Source organism: Mustela nivalis (assembly GCF_964662115.1).
Source record: "Mustela nivalis genome assembly, chromosome: 9".
Classification (NCBI taxonomy): domain Eukaryota; kingdom Metazoa; phylum Chordata; class Mammalia; order Carnivora; family Mustelidae; genus Mustela; species Mustela nivalis.
The window spans coordinates 4,390,348-4,406,341 of NC_139028.1; positions in this window are offsets into that span (position 1 = coordinate 4,390,348).

Sequence of the window (15,994 nt, forward strand, 5' to 3'; positions counted from 1 at the left end):
CCTCCCCTGAAAATCTGTTCCTAAGTGGCTTTTCCCAGCTCCCACCTACCCTTGGCAGTCTTTTATCTCCCTGTGGTAAAGCCTGTCACACTGCATTATGGACATGCCCGTTGTCTCCCAGAAAAGAGAAAAGGGACAATGAGGGCCGCCAGCATTTGCAGCTCTAGTGCAGAGCCCCATGCCTGGCTTGCAGGAAATGCCAGATCATGAAGACAAACGGAGATCATCCTCTGGCTAAAACCAGCACTTCTTTGCCTACCGCAGGATATGGATCAATAAAGAGCAGCCAGTTATTATTGCTGTTTTTCTAGGGATTCTTACCCCATATATTTCCCAGGTCTTTACTCGTTTTGTAGCACTTCAATTCAGGCTTCAACCACTTCCTAGTCAGATCAGGTGAAATCATTTTCCTTCCCATACCCTCGATGTATTTCACATCTAGTAATTCTTTTTTTAAAGATCTTATTGACCCATTTGACAGACAGATCACAAGTATGTAGAGAGGGAGGCAGAGAGAGAGGGGGGAAGCAAGCTCCCCGCTGAGCAGAGAGCCCGCAGTGGGGCTCCATCCCAGGACCCTGAAATCATAACCTGAGCCGAAGGCAGAGGCCTAAACCACTGAGCCACCCAGGAGCCCCCATATCTGGTAATTTTTAACCAACGTGGATTTGCTGCATCAAATAGTTCCTTCTTCTTCAAATATAAATATATAAATAAAGTGATCAAGTCACTCGCATGTCTTAGGAGAATGTCATACCTTTAGTAGCAAACTTGAAATCTTGGCCATTGGTTTTGATTTTTGTTTTGGTTAGTTTGGTTCGGTTTTTGTCATTTTAAAAATCCCTCCAGCCCTTGGCTCTGTCTGACCTGATTGCTTTCAGCTGTTTCTGCAACAAAATTGTCCCGGCAGCGAAAACTCTCATTGTTTACAGTGGCGCCCCCTTCTGAGCACTTTGTTATTAAAAAGCTTTTTTTGTTTGTTTGTTTGTTTGTTTGTTTTTGTTTTTTGGCTATGGTAAATGTGGAACAACAATGAGGTATTTCAAAGAGGTGAACCACAGATAAATTTCTCTAAGGGTGGGGTGATGGTTACTCAAAAAGTAACTTGACAAGGCTTTGAAAGATATCGACAATCATTATAACATAACGTGACTGATTGTTACCGTGCTATTAACTGGGCAAACACTTGTTGGCTTCCAAGAAAGACTAACATTGTTGAGATGGTTCTAGCGGCCTTCTAGCACAGGGTCTCATGAGGCAGGGATTCTAGCCACTGGCTGTGCAAGGCATGAGGCCTGTTAGTGATTCTATTTTTTCCTCTGCAGAATAGGTCTTTCTACATTCCAGGTACTTTCTACCCCAATAAATAATGCGGCGATTCTCTCAGTGAGTTGTACTATTGGTTTAAACAGCCAACTGTCTCTTTAAAAGGACTTTTGTTTAAATTCCTTTAATAAAAAAGTCCTTTCAAAGAAATCTTTTTTCTTTATTTTTTATTTTTTATCCCATATGTTTACTCTGATCGTGGAACTTTGTCATTTTGACATTCTCTGCTGATTAAAATATTCTTCATCATCAGCACCTACTGCTCTCCTCTCCTGGTGGTCTCTCCGGAAGGGGTCTTCTCTAGCTCTTCTAGCAGGAGATGGGCACTTCCCATCTACCCCTGTTGCCAGACTAACCTTACCTATCCTGCAGGGTCAGGTCGGCCTGGCCCTTTATCTCTTGTTCTCCTCTGAGTGGTTAGATTTTCATAGATCCCGTGCTTTGCTTTTGTCAGGATTTACCTGGATTATAAAAACCCTTTTCTTGTGCCAGTGAAGCCTAAGAAACAGTCCTAATGAAAGAACGAGGACCTCAAACAGATCATATTTATTTTGAATGTTCTGTCCAAAATGAAAAATTCATTTCAGAGGAGCCTCAAGATCTCTGAGAAGGGAAGTTTCACCAACTCTGTCATGTAGGGGCATCAATTCCGATTCTGTGTCAATTGTCCTACTTTCCCAGCTAGTAATTCTCTACCTCAGAAAGCCCACTCTCAACCGTTTCCTCTTTCAAAGGCAGTTGCTCTTACAGTCTGCACATGGCACTTGGGGCCTGCTGGTCATTGGCTACTGCCCTCTGTACCTTGGGTCTAACAGCTGCGGGGAACCAAGATGAGCACGTCTCTTGTTCTAGGACTTAATATAGTTTAGGGCACATGGTAAGCAATAATCACTTCTTTAGTTGATCCAAGTGTTGGATCTTTCTTAATTATTCTACTACCTCAATTTACTTGTTCTAAGATTTGTCCCCCCCCCATTTTAATATCTCTTAAGGTGGCACTCACCTTGCACTTGATGACATATCCTATTTTAACTGACAGCATTTCTCTTTCTTAGTCGAACATAAACTATAGTGCATCTTACCCTTGATGAAATCTAGGATGCAATTAAATACTCTATTATGGTTACGATTCTGATATTTGAAATCCTCCGGTAGCTCCCTGTGCTTCCACAGTGTAGTACCTCACCTCCTTGCCATAGTATACAAACCCTCTCACCCCCAGTGTTAACCCCGGGGCTCAGCCTCTATCCCCAGGTGATGCTGCCAGGTCAACTGTCCGTTGTCATGAACTTGCTGTAGTTTCCCGAATGCACTGTGCTGCCTCCTGGCCCTTTGAAACTTGAAACACTCATCCTCATTCTTCGCTTTGCCCTTGTCTATCACCTCCACTGAGAATCTGTTCCTAAGTGGCTTTTCCCAGCTCCCACCTACCCTTGGCAGTCTATTATCTCCCTGTGGTAAAGCCTGTCACACTGCATCATGGACATGCCCGTTGTCCCCCTGAGAAGAGAAAAAGGACAATGAGGGCCCCCAGCATTTGCAGCTCTAGTGCAGAGCCCCATGCCTGGCTTGCAGGACATGCCAGATCATGAAGACAAATGGAGATCATCCTCTGGCTAAAACCAGCTCTTCTTTGCCTACCGCAGGATCTGGATCAATAAAGAGCAGCCAGTTATTATTGCTGTTTTTCTTGGGATTCTTACCCCATATATTTCCCAGGTCTTTACTCGTTTTGTAGCACTTCAATTCAGGCTTCAACCACTTCCTAGTCAGATCAGGTGAAATCATTTTCCTTCCCATACCCTCGATGTATTTCACATCTAGTAATTCATTTTTTAAGGATCTTATTTACCCATTTGACAGACAGATCAGAAGTAGGTAGAGAGGGAGGCAGAGAGAGAGGGGGGAAGCAGGCTCCCCGCTGAGCAGAGAGCCCGATGTTGGGCTCCATCCCAGGACCCTGAAATCATGACCTGAGCCGAAGGCAGAGGCCTAAACCACTGAACCACCCAGGAGCCCCCATATCTGGTAATTTTTAACCAACGTGGATTTGCTGCATCAAATAGTTCCTTCTTCTTCAAATATAAATATATAAATAAAGTGATTAGGTCACTCGCATGGCTTAGGAGAATGTCATACCTTTAGTAGCAAACTTGAAATCTTGGCCATTGGTTTTAATTTTGGTTTTGGTTAGATTTGGTTCGGTTTTTGTCATTTTAAAAATCCCTCCAGCCCTTGGCTCTGTCTGACCTGATTGCTTTCAGCTGTTTCTGCAACAAAATTGTCCTGGCAGCGAAAACTCTCATTGTTTACAGTGGCGCCCCCTTCTGAACACTTTGTTAATAAGAAGCTTTTTTTAATTTTTCTTTTTGTTTTTCGGCTATGGTAAATGTGGAAAAACAATGAGGTATTTCAAAGAGGTGAACCACAGATAAATTTCTCTAAGGGTGGGGTGAGGGTTACTCAAAAAGGAACTTGACAAAACTTTTAAAGATATCGACAATCATTATAATATAACGTGACTGATTGTTACCATGCTCTTAACTGGGCAAACACTTGTTGGCTTCTAAGAAAGACGAACATAGTTGAGATGGTTCTAGCGGCCTTCTAGCACAGGGTCTCATGAGGCAGGGATTCTAGCCACTGGCTGTGCAAGGCATGAGGCCTGTTAGTGATTCTATTTTTTTCTCTGCAGAATAGGTCTTTCTACATTCCAGGTCCTTTCTACCCCAATAAATAATGCGGCAATTCTCTCAGTGAGTTGTACTATTGGTTTAAACAGCCAACTGTCTCTTTAAAAGGACTTTTGTTTAAATTCCTTTAAAAAAAAGTCCTTTCGAAGAAATCTTTTTCTTTTTTTTTTTATTTTTTATCCCATATGTTTACTCTGATCGTGGAACTTTGTCATTTTGACCTTCTCTGCTGATTAAAATATTCTTCATCATCAGCACCTACTGCTCTCCTCTCCTGGTGGTCTCTCCGGAAGGGTCTTCTCTAGCTCTTCTAGCACGAGATGGGCACTTCCCCTCTACCCCTGTTGCCAGACTAACCTTACCTATCCTGCAGGGTCAGGTCGGCCTGGCCCTTTATCTGTTGCTCTCCTCTGAGTGGATAGTTTTTCATAGATCCCGTGCTTTGCTTTTGTGAGGATTTACACTGGATTATCAAAACCCTTTTCTTGTGCCAGTGAAGCCTAAGAAACAGTCCGGATGAGTGAACCAGGAACTCAAACAGATCATATTTATCCTGAATGTTCTGTCCAAAATGAAAAATTCGTTTCTGAGGAGCCTCAAGATATCTGAGAAGGGAAGTTTCACCAACTCTGTCATGTAGGGGCATCAATTCCAATTCTGTGTCAATTGTCCTACTTTCCCAGCTAGTAAATCTCTACCTCAGAAAGCCCACTCTCAACCGTTTCCCCTTTCAAAGGCAGTTGCTCTTAGACTCTGCACAAGGCACTTGGGGCCTGCTGGTCGTTGGCTACTGCCCTCTGTACCTTGGGTCTAACAGCTGCGGGGCATCAAGATGAGCACGTCTCTTGTTCTCCGAGTTAAAATAGTTTGGGGCACATGGTAAGCAATAATCACTTCTTTAGTTGATCCAAGTGTTGGATCTTTCTTAATTATTTTACTACCACAATTTACTTGTTCTAAGATTAATCCTCCCCCCATTTTAATATCTCTTAAGGTGGCACTCACCTTGCACTTGATGACATATTCTAGTTCAACTGACAGCATTTCTCTTTCTTAGTCGAACATAAACTATAGTGCATCTTACACTTGATGAAAGCTAGGATGCAATTAAATACTCTATTATGGTTACGATTCTGATATTTGAAATCCTCCGGGGGCTCCCTGTGCCCCCACAGTGTAGTACCTCACCTGCTCGCCATAGTATACAAACCCTCTCACCCCCAGTGTTAACCCCGGGGCTCAGGCTCCATCCCCAGGTGATGCTGCCAGATCAGCTGTCGGTTGTCATGAACTTGCTGTAGTTTCCCGAATGCACTGTGCTGCCTCCTGGCACTTTGAAACTTGACACACTCATCCTCATTCTTCGCTTCGCCCTTGTCTATCACCTCCCCTGAAAATCTGTTCCTAAGTGGCTTTTCCCAGCTCCCACCTACCCTTGGCAGTCTATTATCTCCCTGTGGGAAAGCCTGTCACACTGCACCATGGACATGCCCGTTGTCCCTATGAGAAGAGAAAAGGGACAATGAGGGCCCCCATCATTTGCAGCTCTAGTGCCGAGCACCATGCCTGGCTTGTAGGAAATGCCAGATCATGAAGACAAACGGAGATCATCCTCTGGCTAAAACCAGCTCTTCTTTGCCTACCGCAGGATCTGGATCAATAAAGAGCAGCCAGTTATTATTGCTGTTTTTCTAGGGATTCTTACCCCGTATATTTCCCAGGTCTTTACTCGTTTTGTAGCACTTCAATTCAGGCTTCAACCACTTCCTAGTCAGATCAGGTGAAATCATTTTCCTTCCCATACCCTCGATGTATTTCACATCTAGTAATTCTTTTTTTAAAGATCTTATTTACCCATTTGACAGACAGATCTCAAGTAGGTAGAGAGGGAGGCAGAGAGAGAAGGGGAAGCAGGCTCCCCGCTGAGCAGAGAGCACGATGTGGGGCTCCATCCCAGGACCCTGAAATCATAACCTGAGCCGAAGGCAGAGGCCTAAACTACTGAGCCACCCAGGAGCCCCCATATCTGGTAATTTTTAACCAACGTGGATTTGCTGCATCAAATAATTCCTTCTTCTTCAAATATAAATATTTAAAGAAAGTGATCAAGTCACTCGCATGTCTTAGGAGAATGTCATATCTTTAGTAGCAAACTTGAAATCTTGGCCATTGGTTTTGATTTTTGTTTTGGTTAGATTTGGTTCGGTTTTTGTCATTTTAAAAATCCCTCCAGCCCTTGGCTCTGTCTGACCTGAATGCTTTCAGTTGTTTCAGTTTCTGAAACAAAATTGTCCCGGCAGCGAAAACTCTCATTGTTTACAGTGGCGCCCCTTCTGAACACACTGTTAATAAAAAGTTTTTTTTGTTTTTCTTTTGTTTTTCGGCTATGGTAAATGTGGAACAACAATGAGGTATTTCAAAGAGGTGAGCCACAGATAAATTTCTCTAAGTGTGGGTGAAGGTTACTCAAAAAGGAACTTGACAAGGCTTTTAAAGATATCGACAATCATTATAACATAACGTGACTGATTGTTACCGTGCTCTTAACTGGGCAAACACTTGTTGGCTTCCAAGAAAGACTAACATAGTTGAGATGGTTCTAGCGGCCTTCTAGCACAGGGTCTCATGAGGCAGGGATTCTAGCCACTGGCTGTGCAAGGCATGAGGCCTTTTAGTGATTCTATTTTTTCCTCTGCAGAATAGTCTTTCTATATTCCAGGTCCTTTCTACCCCAATAAATAATGTGGCAAAACTCTCAGTGAGTTGTACTATTGGTTTAAATAGACAACTGTCTCTTTAAAAGGACTTTTGATTAAATTCCTTTAATAAAAAAGTCCTTTCAAAGAAATCTTTTTTCTTTATTTTTTATTTTTTATCCCATATGTTTACTCTGATCGTGGAACTTTGTCATTTTGACATTCTCTGCTGATTAAAATATTCTTCATCATCAGCACCTACTGCTCTCCTCTCCTGGTGGTCTCTCCGGAAGGGTCTTCTCTAGCTCTTCTAGCACGAGATGGGCACTTCCCCTCTACCCCTGTTGCCAGACTAACCTTACCTATCCTGCAGGGTCAGGTCGGCCTGGCCCTTTATCTGTTGCTCTCCTCTGAGTGGATAGTTTTTCATAGATCCCGTGCTTTGCTTTTGTGAGGATTTACACTGGATTATCAAAACCCTTTTCTTGTGCCAGTGAAGCCTAAGAAACAGTCCGGATGAGAGAACCAGGAACTCAAACAGATCATATTTATCCTGAATGTTCTGTCCAAAATGAAAAATTCGTTTCTGAGGAGCCTCAAGATCTCTGAGAAGGGAAGTTTCACCAACTCTGTCATGTAGGGGCATCAATTCCAATTCTGTGTCAATTGTCCTACTTTCCCAGCTAGTAATTCTCTACCTCAGAAAGCCCACTCTCAACCGTTTCCCCTTTCAAAGGCAGTTGCTCTTAGACTCTGCACAAGGCACTTGGGGCCTGCTGGTCATTGGCTACTGCCCTCTGTACCTTGGGTCTAACAGCTGTGGGGCATCAAGATGAGCACGTCTCTTGTTCTAGTACTTAATATACTTTGGGGCACATGGTAAGCAATAATCACTTCTTTAGTTGATCCAAGTGTTGGATCTTTCTTAATTATTTTACTACCACAATTTACTTGTCTAAGATTAATCCTCCCCCCATTTTAATATCTCTTAAGGTGGCACTCACCTTGCACTTGATGACATATTCTAGTTCAACTGACAGCATTTCTCTTTCTTAGTCGAACATAAACTATAGTGCATCTTACACTTGATGAAAGCTAGGATGCAATTAAATACTCTATTATGGTTACGATTCTGATATTTGAAATCCTCCGGGGGCTCCCTGTGCCCCCACAGTGTAGTACCTCACCTGCTCGCCATAGTATACAAACCCTCTCACCCCCAGTGTTAACCCCGGGGCTCAGGCTCCATCCCCAGGTGATGCTGCCAGATCAGCTGTCGGTTGTCATGAACTTGCTGTAGTTTCCCGAATGCACTGTGCTGCCTCCTGGCACTTTGAAACTTGACACACTCATCCTCATTCTTCGCTTCGCCCTTGTCTATCACCTCCCCTGAAAATCTGTTCCTAAGTGGCTTTTCCCAGCTCCCACCTACCCTTGGCAGTCTATTATCTTCCTGTGGGAAAGCCTGTCACACTGCACCATGGACATGCCCGTTGTCCCCCTGAGAAGAGAAAAGGGACAATGAGGGCCCCCATCATTTGCAGCTCTAGTGCCGAGCACCATGCCTGGCTTGTAGGAAATGCCAGATCATGAAGACAAACGGAGATCATCCTCTGGCTAAAACCAGCTCTTCTTTGCCTACCGCAGGATCTGGATCAATAAAGAGCAGCCAGTTATTATTGCTGGTTTTCTAGGGATTTTTACCCCATATATTTCCCTGGTCTTTACTCTTTTTGTAGCACTTTAATTCAGGCTTCAACCACTTCCTAGTCAGATCAGGTGAAATCATTTTCCTTCCCATACCCTCGATGTATTTCACATCTAGTAATTCTTTTTTTAAAGATCTTATTTACCCATTTGACAGACAGATCTCAAGTAGGTAGAGAGGGAGGCAGAGAGAGAGGGGGGAAGCAGGCTCCCCGCTGAGCAGAGAGCACGATGTGGGGCTCCATCCCAGGACCCTGAAATCATGACCTGAGCCGAAGGCAGAGGCCGAAACTACTGAGCCACCGAGGAGCCCCCATATCTGGTAATTTTTAAACTACGTGGATTTGCTGCATCAAATAGTTCCTTCTTCTTCAAATATAAATATATAAATAAAGTGATCAAGTCACTCGCATGTCTTATGAGAATGTCATACCTTTAGTAGCAAACTTGAAATCTTGGCCATTGGTTTTGATTTTTGTTTTGGTTAGATTTGGTTCGGTTTTTGTCATTTTAAAAATCCCTCCAGCCCTTGGCTCTGTCTGACCTGAATGCTTTCAGCTGTTTCTGAAACAAAATTGTCCCGGCAGCGAAAACTCTCATTGTTTACAGTGGCGCCCCTTCTGAACACTCTGTTAATAAAAAGTTTTTGTTTTTGTTTTTGTTTTTGTTTTTCGGCTATGGTAAATGTGGAACAACAATGAGGTATTTCAAAGAGGTGAGCCAGATATAAATTTCTCTAAGTGTGGGTGAAGGTTACTCAAAAAGGAACTTGACAAGGCTTTTAAAGATATCGACAATCATTATAACATAACGTGACTGATTGTTACCGTGCTCTTAACTGGGCAAACACTTGTTGGCTTCCAAGAAAGACTAACATAGTTGAGATGGTTCTAGCGGCCTTCTAGCACAGGGTCTCATGAGGCAGGGATTCTAGCCACTGGCTGTGCAAGGCATGAGGCCTGTTAGTGATTCTATTTTTTCCTCTGCAGAATAGGTCTTTCTACATTCCAGGTCCTTTCTACCCCAATAAATAATGCGGCGATTCTCTCAGTGAGTTGTACTATTGGCTTAAACAGCCAACTGTCTCTTTAAAAGGACTTTTGATTAAATTCCTTTAATAAAAAAGTCCTTTCAAAGAAATCTTTTTTCTTTATTTTTTATTTTTTATCCCATATGTTTACTCTGATCGTGGAACTTTGTCATTTTGACATTCTCTGCTGATTAAAATATTCTTCATCATCAGCACCTACTGCTCTCCTCTCCTGGTGGTCTCTCTGGAAAGGGTATTCTCTAGCTCTTCTAGCAGGAGATGGGCACTTCCCCTCTACCCTGTTGCCAGACTAACCTTACCTATCCTGCAGGGTCAGGTCGGCCTGGCCCTTTATCTGTTGTTCTCCTCTGAGTGGTTAGATTTTCATAGATCCCGTGCTTTGCTTTTGTCAGGATTTACCTGGATTATCAAAATCCTTTTCTTGTGCCAGTGAAGCCTAAGAAACAGTCCTAATGAGAGAACCAGGAACTCAAACAGATCATATTTATCCTGAATGATCTGTCCAAAATGAAAAATTCGTTTCTGAGGAGCCTCAAGATCTCTGAGAAGGGAAGTTTCACCAACTCTGTCATGTAGGGCATGAATTCTGATTCTGTGTCAATTGTCCTACTTTCCCAGCTAGTAATTCTCTACCTCAGAAAGCCCACTCTCAATCGTTTCCTCTTTCAAAGGCAGTTGCTCTTAGAGTCTGCACATGGCACTTGGGGCCTGTTGGTCATTGGCTACTGCCCTCTGTACCTTGGGTCTAACAGCTGCGGGGCATCAAGATGAGCACGTCTCTTGTTCTAGTACTTAATATACTTTGGGGCACATGGTAAGCAATAATCACTTCTTTAGTTGATCCAAGTGTTGGATCTTTCTTAATTATTTTACTACCACAATTTACTTGTTCTAAGATTTGTCCCCCCCCCCATTTTAATATCTGTTAAGGTGGCACTCACCTTGCACTTGATGACATATCCTAGTTTAACTGACAGCATTTCACTTTCTTAGTCGAACATAAACTACAGTGCATCTTACCCTTGATGAAAGCTAAGATGCAATTAAATACTCTATTATGGTTACGATTCTGATATTTGAAATCCTCCGTTAGCTCCCTGTGCCCACACAGTGTAGTAACTCACCTGCTCGCCATAGTATACAAACCCTCTCACCCCCAGTGTTAACCCCGGGGCTCAGCCTCCAGCCCCAGGTGATGCTGCCAGATCAGCTGTCGGTTGTCATGAACTTGCTGTAGTTTCCCGAATGCACTGTGCTGCCGCCTGGCCCTTTGAAACTTGAAACACTCATCCTCATTCTTCGCTTTGCTTTGTCTATCACCTCCCCTGAAAATCTGTTCCTAAGTGGCTTTTCCCAGCTCCCACCTACCCTTGGCAGTCTATTATCTCCCTGTGGTAAAGCGTGTCACACTGCACCATGGACATGCCCGTTGTCCCCCTGAGAAGAGAAAAGGGACAATGAGGGCCCCCATCATTTGCAGCTCTAGTGCCGAGCACCATGCCTGGCTTGTAGGAAATGCCAGATCATGAAGACAAACGGAGATCATCCTCTGGCTAAAACCAGCTCTTCTTTGCCTACCGCAGGATCTGGATCAATAAAGAGCAGCCAGTTATTATTGCTGGTTTTCTAGGAATTTTTACCCCATATATTTCCCAGGTCTTTACTCTTTTTGTAGCACTTTAATTCAGGCTTCAACCACTTCCTAGTCAGATCAGGTGAAATCATTTTCCTTCCCATACCCTCGATGTATTTCACATCTAGTAATTCTTTTTTTAAAGATCTTATTTACCCATTTGACAGGCAGATCTCAAGTAGGTAGAGAGGGAGGCAGAGAGAGAGGGGGGGAAGCAGGCTTTCCGCTGAGCAGAGAGCACGATGTGGGGCTCCATCCCAGGACCCTGAAATCATGACCTGAGCCAAAGGCAGAGGCCTAAACCACTGAGCCACCCAGGAGCCCCCATATCTGGTAATTTTTAACCAACGTGGATTTGCTGCATCAAATAGTTCCTTCTTCTTCAAATATAAATATATAAATAAAGTGATCAAGTCACTCGCATGTCTTAGGAGAATGTCATACCTTTAGTAGCAACCTTGAAATCTTGGCCATTGGTTTTGATTTTTGTTTTGGTTAGATTTGGTTCGGTTTTTGTCATTTTAAAAATCCCTCCAGCCCTTGGCTCTGTCTGACCTGAATGCTTTCAGCTGTTTCTGAAACAAAATTGTCCCGGCAGCGAAAACTCTCATTGTTTACAGTGGCGCCCCTTCTGAACACTCTGTTAATAAAAAGTTTTTGTTTTTGTTTTTGTTTTTGTTTTTCGGCTATGGTAAATGTGGAACAACAATGAGGTATTTCAAAGAGGTGAGCCAGATATAAATTTCTCTAAGTGTGGGTGAAGGTTACTCAAAAAGGAACTTGACAAGGCTTTTAAAGATATCGACAATCATTATAACATAACGTGACTGATTGTTACCGTGCTCTTAACTGGGCAAACACTTGTTGGCTTCCAAGAAAGACTAACATAGTTGAGATGGTTCTAGCGGCCTTCTAGCACAGGGTCTCATGAGGCAGGGATTCTAGCCACTGGCTGTGCAAGGCATGAGGCCTGTTAGTGATTCTATTTTTTCCTCTGCAGAATAGGTCTTTCTACATTCCAGGTCCTTTCTACCCCAATAAATAATGCGGCGATTCTCTCAGTGAGTTGTACTATTGGTTTAAATAGCCAACTGTCTCTTTAAAAGGACTTTTGATTAAATTCCTTTAATAAAAAAGTCCTTTCAAAGAAATCTTTTTTCTTTATTTTTTATTTTTTATCCCATATGTTTACTCTGATCGTGGAACTTTGTCATTTTGACATTCTCTGCTGATTAAAATATTCTTCATCATCAGCACCTACTGCTCTCCTCTCCTGGTGGTCTCTCTGGAAAGGGTCTTCTCTAGCTCTTCTAGCAGGAGATGGGCACTTCCCCTCTACCCCTGTTGCCAGACTAACCTTACCTATCCTGCAGGGTCAGGTCGGCCTGGCCCTTTATCTGTTGTTCTCCTCTGAGTGGTTAGATTTTCATAGATCCCATGCTTTGCTTTTGTCAGGATTTACCTGGATTATCAAAATCCTTTTCTTGTGCCAGTGAAGCCTAAGAAACAGTCCTAATGAGAGAACCAGGAACTCAAACAGATCATATTTATCCTGAATGATCTGTCCAAAATGAAAATTTGTTTCTGAGGAGCCTCAAGATCTCTGAGAAGGGAAGTTTCACCAACTCTGTCATGTAGGGCATGAATTCTGATTCTGTGTCAATTGTCCTACTTTCCCAGCTAGTAATTCTCTACCTCAGAAAGCCCACTCTCAATCGTTTCCTCTTTCGAAGGCAGTTGCTCTTAGAGTCTGCACATGGCACTTGGGGCCTGTTGGTCATTGGCTACTGCCCTCTGTACCTTGGGTCTAACAGCTGCGGGGCATCAAGATGAGCACGTCTCTTGTTCTAGTACTTAATATACTTTGGGGCACATGGTAAGCAATAATCACTTCTTTAGTTGATCCAAGTGTTGGATCTTTCTTAATTATTTTACTACCACAATTTACTTGTTCTAAGATTTGTCCCCCCCCCCATTTTAATATCTGTTAAGGTGGCACTCACCTTGCACTTGATGACATATCCTAGTTTAACTGACAGCATTTCACTTTCTTAGTCGAACATAAACTACAGTGCATCTTACCCTTGATGAAAGCTAGGATGCAATTAAATACTCTATTATGGTTACGATTCTGAAATTTGAAATCCTCCGTTAGCTCCCTGTGCCCACACAGTGTAGTAACTCACCTGCTCGCCATAGTATACAAACCCTCTCACCCCCAGTGTTAACCCCGGGGCTCAGCCTCCATCCCCAGGTGATGCTGCCAGATCAGCTGTCGGTTGTCATGAACTTGCTGTAGTTTCCCGAATGCACTGTGCTGCCGCCTGGCCCTTTGAAACTTGAAACACTCATCCTCATTCTTCGCTTTGCTTTGTCTATCACCTCCCCTGAAAATCTGTTCCTAAGTGGCTTTTCCCAGCTCCCACCTACCCTTGGCAGTCTATTATCTCCCTGTGGTAAAGCCTGTCACACTGCACCATGGACATGCCCGTTGTCCCCCTGAGAAGAGAAAAGGGACAATGAGGACCCCCATCATTTGCAGCTCTAGTGCCGAGCACCATGCCTGGCTTGTAGGAAATGCCAGATCATGAAGACAAACGGAGATCATCCTCTGGCTAAAACCAGCTCTTCTTTGCCTACCGCAGGATCTGGATCAATAAAGAGCAGCCAGTTATTATTGCTGGTTTTCTAGGAATTTTTACCCCATATATTTCCCAGGTCTTTACTCTTTTTGTAGCACTTTAATTCAGGCTTCAACCACTTCCTAGTCAGATCAGGTGAAATCATTTTCCTTCCCATACCCTCGATGTATTTCACATCTAGTAATTCTTTTTTTAAAGATCTTATTTACCCATTTGACAGACAGATCTCAAGTAGGTAGAGAGGGAGGCAGAGAGAGAGGGGGGGAAGCAGGCTTTCCGCTGAGCAGAGAGCACGATGTGGGGCTCCATCCCAGGACCCTGAAATCATGACCTGAGCCGAAGGCAGAGGCCTAAACCACTGAGCCACCCAGGAGCCCCCATATCTGGTAATTTTTAACCAACGTGGATTTGCTGCATCAAATAGTTCCTTCTTCTTCAAATATAAATATATAAATAAAGTGATCAAGTCACTCGCATGTCTTAGGAGAATGTCATACCTTTAGTAGCAACCTTGAAATCTTGGCCATTGGTTTTGATTTTTGTTTTGGTTAGATTTGGTTCGGTTTTTGTCATTTTAAAAATCCCTCCAGCCCTTGGCTCTGTCTGACATGAATGCTTTCAGCTGTTTCTGAAACAAAATTGTCCCGGCAGCGAAAACTCTCATTGTTTACAGTGGCGCCCCTTCTGAACACTCTGTTAATAAAAAGTTTTTTTTGTTTTTGTTTTTGTTTTTCGGCTATGGTAAATGTGGAACAACAATGAGGTATTTCAAAGAGGTGAACCACAGATAAATTTCTCTAAGTGTGGGTGAAGGTTACTCAAAAAGGAACTTGACAAGGCTTTTAAAGATATCGACTATCATTATAACATAACGTGACTGATTGTTACCGTGCTATTAACTGGGCAAACACTTGTTGGCTTCCAAGAAAGAATAACATAGTTGAGATGGTTCTAGCGGCCTTCTAGCACAGGGTCTCATGAGGCAGGGATTCTAGCCACTGGCTGTGCAAGGCATGAGGCCTGTTAGTGATTCTATTTTTTCCTCTGCAGAATAGGTCTTTCTACATTCCAGGTACTTTCTACCCCAATAAATAATGCGGCGATTCTCTCAGTGAGTTGTACTATTAGTTTAAATAGCCAACTGTCTCTTTAAAAGGACTTTTGATTAAATTCCTTTAATAAAAAAGTCCTTTCAAAGAAATCTTTTTTCTTTATTTTTTATTTTTTATCCCATATGTTTACTCTGATCGTGGAACTTTGTCATTTTGACATTCTCTGCTGATTAAAATATTCTTCATCATCAGCACCTACTGCTCTCCTCTCCTGGTGGTCTCTCTGGAAAGGGTCTTCTCTAGCTCTTCTAGCAGGAGATGGGCACTTCCCCTCTACCCCTGTTGCCAGACTAACCTTACCTATCCTGCAGGGTCAGGTCGGCCTGGCCCTTTATCTGTTGTTCTCCTCTGAGTGGTTAGATTTTCATAGATCCCATGCTTTGCTTTTGTCAGGATTTACCTGGATTATCAAAATCCTTTTCTTGTGCCAGTGAAGCCTAAGAAACAGTCCTAATGAGAGAACCAGGCCTCAAACAGATCATATTTATCCTGAATGATCTGTCCAAAATGAAAAATTCGTTTCTGAGGAGCCTCAAGATCTCTGAGAAGGGAAGTTTCACCAACTCTGTCATGTAGGGCATGAATTCTGATTCTGTGTCAATTGTCCTACTTTCCCAGCTAGTAATTCTCTACCTCAGAAAGCCCACTCTCAATCGTTTCCTCTTTCAAAGGCAGTTGCTCTTAGAGTCTGCACATGGCACTTGGGGCCTGTTGGTCATTGGCTACTGCCCTCTGTACCTTGGGTCTAACAGCTGCGGGGCATCAAGATGAGCACGTCTCTTGTTCTAGTACTTAATATACTTTGGGGCACATGGTAAGCAATAATCACTTCTTTAGTTGATCCAAGTGTTGGATCTTTCTTAATTATTTTACTACCACAATTTACTTGTTCTAAGATTTGTCCCCCCCCCATTTTAATATCTGTTAAGGTGGCACTCACCTTGCACTTGATGACATATCCTAGTTTAACTGACAGCATTTCACTTTCTTAGTCGAACATAAACTACAGTGCATCTTACCCTTGATGAAAGCTAGGATGCAATTAAATACTCTATTATGGTTACGATTCTGAAATTTGAAATCCTCCGTTAGCTCCCTGTGCCCACACAGTGTAGTAACTCACCTGCTCGCCAT